Genomic DNA, 9,498 nt, shown 5'->3' on the forward strand with positions numbered 1-9,498 from the left:
CTACAGGTTTTTTAACCGAAATGAGATTCTCAAATATTATCACCAGAAGATTTTTAATAGAAAAACATCGAAGTCTCCAACAGATTACAAAGTAAAGAACACAAACTTATGTAACATGCTCGACGCTCGTATTCTCAAATAACTCTGTCTGGACAAACGTAGTGCTGAACTTGCACGCTAAAACCTGCTTTACCGTTGCAATAACTCCACTCGAACTATTGCCCTTGTAACTGTGCCAAAAAGCATAAGAAATGCTTTTTTGGAACTGAAACTTAGAGAGTTGTGTAAACAAAAAGTTTTTATTCACAACTTTTACACTGAACTTGATTTGTGAACCTGTACTGAACAGAAATTTATTTATTAACTAGCCACTTGCACGTGTTTTCACCCGCTCTGCTCGGTTCCTATTGATTGTAGCATGATGTTTTATAGCCTATAACTATTCTCAATAAATGCACTATACACAAAAATAATTATTCAAATCGAAGCAGTAGTTCCAGAGATTAGCGCATATTAAAAAAGAAACTAACTCTTTAGCTTCATATATTATTATGTATTAATTATATAGTATAGATATAATTTTAGGTCACCGTCACATCACATTTACGCAAAAGAAGGATTAATAATTTCATAGTTATTGTAGATCTATGGATTTCAGCTTTTTATGTAATCAAATCTTTACTTCTTAGTAATCAACAATAGACAGGTACTTACATAAAATTTTACCTTCAAGGTGAAGAATGTTTAATTAAAATTATAAAAGGAAATGTTTCTCACTTAACAAAACAAACACTCAAATGACGGCTCCTTCAAATTCCCGAGAGATAAAGTTAATTCGAAGAAGCACTTAATATCTACTTAATCCCAAAGCGACGTGTACTCAAGTTAATTCCTAGAAACGTCCATCAGAAACCGAAAAAATAAACCCGATAGCATCTAGAAATTAATTAAATTTGAAAACACTTCGCAGCCAAGCGCAATATTAATCCAAACTCATCTGAGACCCTACAATCTTGGATAAAGTCTCATTTTGAATCAACCACCTAATCCCTCTAAGATTGAACAAAATTAATGTGAATTTTAACCATAACAGACGTTCGTAAAGTATCCTTTGGGTTTTACTTGATCGAAATTTTATTATCTCGGCCTTTATTTTTGGGTGACTTTCATAACTCGATACGACTTGATGACGGCGCGGACCGATCTCGGAATATTCCCGCCTTACTCGGAATATCGTTATGATTGCTTTCAACTTTTTAATTAAACGCCTTGTCAAGATAAAGTAAAAGAAATGTTTGAGTTGTTTTACGCTTTCTTGCAAAAAACTAATTTAGATAGGCGATCGGCGGTCGACACTGTTTAGGGTTGCAAAGGATTTACTAATTGGAATTGCTGTTACATATTACATAAACTCTTTGGGTGAATCATGTACATAATTCTATTTACACAAGATTATACATCACACATTATAATCATCAACAGCTTAAGTGGCAACTGCTGACCAAATGCCTCCTCTCGCACTGAGAAGGTTTAAGCATTGATCACCACGCTTGCTCAATGCAGGTTAACGATTTTAAACTTATAATTAGAAATTATAAGCCCAGGTTTCCTCAGTGGTGTCTAAATAATCTTAAATTGAACATAGAACTCGAAAACGGTCACATTGGTACTTGCCGTTGGTAGATTCCGAAACCGCAATCGCATGCATGAGAAGCGGGGCGTAAACCTCCGGGCTACCACGACATTTCAATATATACTACACTCGTAAATAAAGTGAAAAGTAGCAAAAAGTTTTTCAATCACAAAAAATGATGAGTTGTCCAAACGTTGTGATTTTCCATTTGATTCATTTTTGTTTATTAAAAGACCAAAAAATATCAGTTTCAATTACTTCACATGTCAGTTTTAAAAGCCAAAACGGTAATCGAAGTGGGATAACATTCATGAATTTCATGCTAACCTGACGTGAGATATGAGTTTACTAAAATATTTATACCTATTTTTCAACTGTCTGATAAAAAAACGTTGGTAAAAAATTCAACCCTTGGGCTGTGTTAAAAATATTTTGTTTTGATATTCAACAAATCGTTAAGCGGTTTGATTTTAAGTGAAAATTGTTTTTTTTTTGTTTTTTTTTTTTTGAAAATTGTTTTTTTCTGTTTTGTTTTGTGTGAATGTTGCGTATAGCTGGTATGTATAGAGATGCAGATCGTCACGCTTGTCTCCTATTACAAGGTTGGCACATGTAGAAGTCGATGAGCGACCTATGTTCAGCACTGAACATTTTGGCAACCGATAACAATTAATGCCGATGATGACAGCCGTATATGGTTTTATAAAGGTACTAACTACATATACGACTGCCTCGTTGACCGAGTGGTTGCAAGTGGGACTGGCAAGGGAACTTGGGTTCGATGACCGGGTCGGGCGAAGTATTGCTGGGCTTTTTTTTTAATTTTTCAAAAAATTCTCAGTAGTAGCACGGCGTCTGAAAATGTGCCCGATATATGGCAATAGACGCACCTCCTACACACCACATGGCACTTACAGTATCAATTGTGAAAAGTTGTGCAGTGGCATTACGTGACATAATGTGCATCTCTGCCTACCCTAAAAAAAATGTAAACATTTTCAACTACCCTGTAAATTCCGTTTCAGAAAACAATATTAAGGTTTATATATTTTCGCTTGATATTTCAGTGAAGTTGGACGAGACGGCCAAAAGGTCGCTAGTAGGCTTTTATTTGTTGCGGTCATTCCTGTTCACTTTTGATGTCTATGTAAGTCGACAGGCCGTCATCAGAGGTAAATGTTTATAATTATACATATATTTTACACGGAAACTGCTGCCACATCACAGAAGATCAAATACTACAGCTCATAATCTATAAATAATTCGATTTTAGGTATAAACAGAGTACATATTTATAGATTTCGGTATTTCCACGAACTCTTGTAATGCGTAGTCGATATTTTTTTATTCCAATTGTTATGGGACAAAAAGATTACACAAACCTTTACCTGCAAATAACGCAATCTGTCATCATCTGTACATAATCAGCGATATACCAACGGTGTCGAGGTAGCCAGGAGTTTAAGACGTCCGCTTCTTATGTATGAGAGTGCGGGTTCGAAACTTACCAACGGCAAGTACCAATGTGACTTTTTACATATGTACGTTTTAAGATTATTTAGACACCACTGACAAACGGTCAAGGAAAACATCGTGAGGAAACCTGGGCTTATAATTTCTAATTATAAGTTTGAAAACCTGCATTGAGCAAGCGTGGTGATTAATGCTCAAACCTACACCGTGTGAGAAGAGACCTTTGGACAATAATGGCCATTTATAGGCTGATGAGTGAGGCACTTAAGGTGTCTGTGGTGGCGCCACTACGTATGTATCTGATGATCTTCATATAAGTGGTGATTAAGGTGTGTGTACTGTACTAAGAAATCAATATAATGTTACAAAACAAAAATAAACTTTAGATTCCTAATATTACAGTTCATATTCTATCTAAGTTCTGTCTGTTTATCTAAAGTTTGCCTATTGTTACCTCCGCTATAATGCCCAAGTGTTTCAGCTTCGTTTGCCCAAAACTTTAGCCGTCGCATATGCAAGTTTAGCAGTCAGAGCATTAAGTAAGCAAGATCCGTTCACTTTATAAGCGTTTGCATATTGTAGTCAACGTATCTTAGATATGAAGTTTGTTATTGTGTGAGATCTCAATTCTTAGTAATGCTATACGCGTGAGAAGTGTTATTCAGTACCCTTAGTATGAGTTTGCTTTACGTTTAAAGTAATTGATATTTCTGCAAGTTTACGCACCGTACAAGTATGTAAACAATAGAGACCTTTTAGGCTCAAAGCTAAGTGTATTACTTAAATCAAAATGATAGTTGAAATTCAAAATTATTACGGCGGTTATCGAAGCGAAAAATCACTGGCTCAAAGAGACAGCCAAAAAACTCTAATAAACATTCCAAACACTACAACAATAAACCTTAAACCGAACAAAATTAACCCGTCACTGCCACGAACGAAAACGTTTCCGAAAAACGTCGTCCAAAAAAGTCGTTCAGAAAATTTGCTTTCCGCTCAAAGTAAGGAGTAAAGAAACAAAAAACAGGGAACAATTTCTAGTGGAAGTTGTGTAACAAGTTAACGGTAGCGTCTGCGAGCGTAGCACCTGGTCGCTGGTTCAAACTTCCACGGCGACGCCTAGGGAAATACTAGGGGAGACATAAGGATTCACTTGGATATTTTTTCCTTACTATTTTTCATATGTTATGTCCAACTGCATCTTGTATGGAGGTTGTATTCAACGTGTGTTGGGAATACGTTTTGCTGGTACGTATCTGAAAATTGTAAATTTTTTTGAACCAAGATTTTGTTGTTAGAAATGTAATGTGTATGACACCTCGCCCTTTTAAGTAGCGTAAGTTAGTTGTATAAGAGACTTAATTAAAGATATTCTTAGCATCAACACGTCACCACATTTTGCTCCCTAAGTCTCCATATTGCAGAAACATGGTTCGCTAAAATATGTTTTTTTACTTTTTTTAAGTTTTCATGGGTGTTCAATGTTTTGACATAAGATCGACCACAAGCCATAATGCGATACCAGCGCTTCTAAAAACTCAGAGAGGTTTAAAATAAAAATATCACAAAACAAATTTCATGAAAAACAAACAATCATTTATATTACTAGATGAAATGAATTATAAATACAAAGGTGTGGCAAAATGCAAAGGTTGCACTGTTAGTAGTATTAAGGACGATTTGTTAAAAACAACGCTCAAGAACTTTCTTTGGAGCCGAACGAAACGTTTCTATTTAACTTTTGTGTCTTACAAATATATTATAGAAGTTTGTTTCGCATTTTTAAAAAGGTATATTTGTGCTTGTAGCTTTGTTCGTACTTTCTTATATTACACGATTCTAGATAGTAAAACGGTTTAAAGTTTTTGTGGTTTGAAGAGAATTTCATTTTGTTTAAGCCTATCAGTGAAAGTACCAATTTTTATAGTAATGTTTGAATTAGAAATTGGTTTAATGGAGATTTAGATCTTTTGGTTTTTAGTTGAAATTTTACAGAGTGAAATTAGTTTTAAGCTAAGACTAACACATCCTATTATGGGCTTTTTTGAGGGGAAATCATCCAATGACTTCTCCCGCCTTGGGTGAGGCGAGGGGAAGTGTACTGACTAAAAACCAACCGCGTTCGTTCATTACGTTTTCCGTAGCTCTGAGAAATAGAACTTTTTCTGTATTTAAAAATAATTTAAAAGATAGGTAAACAAATCAAATAAAATCTCCAAACGAACTCGACCTCAAAACATACATAATAAATGTCAATAGTAAAAAAAAAGGGTAGCACAAAGTATAAAACAATTGCTTCCACAAAAGGCCATTCATTACAAAAAACAGAAGAAAGTAATATCATAAAACTACGTCCTCTATTATCGCAGCTTATCGCTTTTATACAAACACTAATAAAAAGGCCAAGTTGTGTCATAAAAACTACTCTTCGCAAGTGAAATACTTCTAACTGACTGGTACTATCGACTAATTTGAAGCATAACCCACTGTCATTATTATGAAGTACTAGAAATTGTCAAAATGAAAAGATTAAAGACACGTGCATTCGAATGAAAAATGTTATACAAAAATATCGGCTTACGGTCAAATACTTAAATGTCATTCAATTTTAAGACGCTCTTAAGACTATTCTTGAGGGCTCCAGTGCTATTGAGAGGAGCGTTTTCGGTGCTATAATCTCCGTGGTCTTCTATCACAACGCATTTTTATACATGACAGATATACAACGATATTTAGATACAACTTTAAATTGAGTAGCGTTTCAGTATTTGAATGTCTGTAAGTCTCCTATTACATATAAGTGCTACATTGTATACTTCTCAATGTCACCTCTGCTCTTGTTTTCGGGAAAAAATAGCATGACATTATAAGAAATATTATGTGTATGTAGTGGGTCATAATTTCAATTTGTCAATAGTACATTTTCATGTGTACACGGTTAAGTTCCATTCGTCATATAAATCATTTCCTTTATTGGTTACGTTTTTACGACGCTTTTTTTCACATTCTGCGTTCATAATGAGGTTATAAAAGTAAGAATTTTACGAATTGTTAACCAGTTTTATTTATGAGTTTTGTTTGATTTAGTCATTAAACATTTTTGTTGTTCAGTTTTACTATAAAGTAAGTTCTGGACAAATATATTGGTAGGCTGAGTACTCCATCTAATTTTATCGATAAAAAAATAATATGGGGGTTGAACCCCTAATTGAAAATATTGAAAAATAGTGATTTTATAAAAATATTCAGAAATGTTTTTTTTTCTCAACGGCATTATCAAACAATGAAAAAAGTAATGAATTAGTTAGCCAAGGTTATTCTCGTTTGTCGTTTTTTTTTTGTTTCTACGACGCATACAACCTTTGATATTACGAACAAAAGATAAGCTAAAAAATATTAAAATAGCCATAATTTTTAGGGACAGTACGGATTCGACCCCTTCGAAGTGACTTTTGTCGATAAAATTAGATGTAGTACTCAGCCTTAACGGGTTGAAGTCTCACCCCTATCACATTGTAATGGTAGCAAAACCATACAGGATTCTTTCATTTATAAAATACATTTTGACATTTAATAAATAATGATATTTCTCTTCTTATTATTTTATATTTATGTTTCATCTGTGTATGATTTATAATTTTTAAATGATTGAAATAAGTGGTCAATAAATAATAAAAAAATATGTTAAAAAAATATTATACTCGATCAACTATTCACGTAATTTTATACCGTTCTAACTGAAAAAAAAAATGAATAAACAGTATAATGAAACAATTAGGCGAGAGAAAAAGTAAGTAGAGTTCTCAGTTTACGAAACCTCCGACTACAGAGCCCTCGGGGTCTATAAATTGCTCAGCAGCTTGTTTTATTTAATTACGAACAACCACAGATAAGCTAAACAGAATTTATTCCCGCCATTTTAAGAGTTGACAGTACGAATTAAGGTACTGTAAGTGGCTTTGTTTGTTTATTTCTTTTTTTGTATTCCGTTTTTGAAAATTTGAATTCCATAGAATGGAGGTAATTGTGATGAATCCTTTATTTATTATTCTTTTTTTTTGCGGGAATCTAGCAACACTAAGGATGCTTTTCCATCAGAGATATGTTATGTAGCTATGCTACGAAGATGTAATAGTTCCCAGCTCCAAACTATGTTACCATTCCACAGATTCTCTAATCAACGTTATATCTAAGTAAGATACTTCCTATTACAAAAAATAAACCCCTAATGTTTTTCAATTGTATCCTAATGTATTTATTTAATTTTATACCCTACCACAATCCTTATAGAACAAACATTCCACCAAACTCCCATTATTGTTTATACATACATAGTTTGGCAGCAGTGTGATATCTTGTACAACATTGTTAGACTCGGACTATGTGTACACAAATAGCGACAGGTAAATTGCTCTATAACAGCACTGACCAACACTATGATGGAACAGTTAGCGACTATTGTCTATCACATACGCTAAATTGAACTGTCCCGGAGGTAGAACTTGTGTTAAGGTCACTGAGTGTAATGCTCTATTGAATATAAGTCGGCTTTTTTTAAGGAGGTAAAGTCAATGGCATAGGTAAGTCGTTTTTTTTTAAGGGAAAAATGTCATCCAATGTCTTCTCTCGCTTTAGGCGAACCGAAATCCCTCTCGCCTCAGTGTCAGACTCTTACTGACTAAAAACCACCCCGTTCCTACTCCTGCTTTTCGAACCGGAGCCCCGGTAAATCCGTTAGGCAGTCCGCAGCTCGTATTAATAGTCCATGATAGTCCTCTAATGGGTTGGGGTCCATGGGTTCCTCTGCATAAGAAAAGCGTTTCGCTTCAAGCTTCCCTGTGCGAACTGCTAAGGAGTGGAATTCTTTGCCGAAGTCTGGGTTTCCTCATGGTTTTAACCTAGGTGCCTTCTAGACCGAATCCATTCAGATTGCTTATGGGCTGACGTCTCTACCGTAGGCGTCATCATCACTTTCCAACAAGCGAGATAGCGGTCAAACGCTGACACATCAAATATACAAAAAGAGTTTGCAATGACCTCCATGTTTAGCAAATGTGTTGGCAGGATTAAGTGCATTGGAGAACGCTGGCCTATTTGGCTCTAACGATATCCACGAGGTTATTCTTCTCTGCAATCACATATGTTATACAAGAACAATTTTTACGAACAAAAAAATACAGCAGGGTCGAATCTCAACCTAAACGCGAGTACTGACAAATGGCTACCGCGCGTCTAACGGCCAATCAACGCTACACGTAGAAGGTTGCATCGATAACCCAGTCGTGTTATATCGCGTCCGCTGGTTTACCAAGCGCGCGATACTATAACAATCCTAGGTAAACGAAAGAATAGAAATTGACAACGAACTATGAAATTCTATTCAAAGGTACGCGTCCCCAGGCCCGCATCGTACGCATCGCACGCAACGGATTTTAGTATCTTGTATAAAAACCCATACAAATGTGTCCACTGATCCGCATCGTATGGACCGCATCATCGGCAATGCCTACATGCGATTCGTACGATACGTGCGATGCGTACGATGCGTGTGATGCGTACGATGCGTGCCTGTGGACGCTTACCTTTAAACCAAATAAGTTACGCATTGACGAACATTCAAACATTTGATTATATGTCGCAGAATCTGTTAACCGTTAGCAACTTACTCATTACTTACGACTTATGGAGTCTCTGAAAAGGAAGCCAACAGTTGATCAGTTAGTCCAAGCAAGCAGTAAGTCACTACATTTTTGTGAGCCACACCACTGTGGATGATTGGGACGTCAATCGTAATTGGTCTTCAAGTTGCATGATGCTCTTTATTGAAGGGAGCTAATCTTTTGAGCTTATGTCTTCCGTCCATACCACACACTTACGCTATGAAGCTATTATTACCTTACCTGATCCAGTCATTGTAATAAAAACATTCACCAGTCAACCCCGCGACCAATATTCATTATGATATAAGCCGGTAAACGAACAGACGGATCATCTGATGCTAAGCAATCGCCGCCGCCTATGGACACCCGAAACACCAGAGGCGTTACAAGTACGTTGCCGGCCTTTTAGGGTTTAGGAATTTAAGGGTTGTTGGGGAATCGGAGATTGGGAAGGGGGTAATTGGGCCTCCGCCAATAGCATGGAGAAAATGACAACAGTGGAAAAAGCATTCCATATGCAGAAGGTATTAAATATTTGATACCTCGTTACTATCAGGACTGGGCAAACAGTTGGACGTGTTTGTATAATATGAACTGTAATTTATCATCAAGTGCAGCTGCTGCTGAAATTAAATACAAAATTATACGAATTAAGCGAAGAGCTGTGTAAAATCTGCGTATGAATGTAGGTCGCGAGCGTCCGTGGAATGTTGTTATCTCTGTAATAATACA

The sequence above is a fragment of the Spodoptera frugiperda genome, chromosome 29 (genome assembly GCF_023101765.2).
Source record: "Spodoptera frugiperda isolate SF20-4 chromosome 29, AGI-APGP_CSIRO_Sfru_2.0, whole genome shotgun sequence".
Lineage (NCBI taxonomy): Eukaryota > Metazoa > Arthropoda > Insecta > Lepidoptera > Noctuidae > Spodoptera > Spodoptera frugiperda.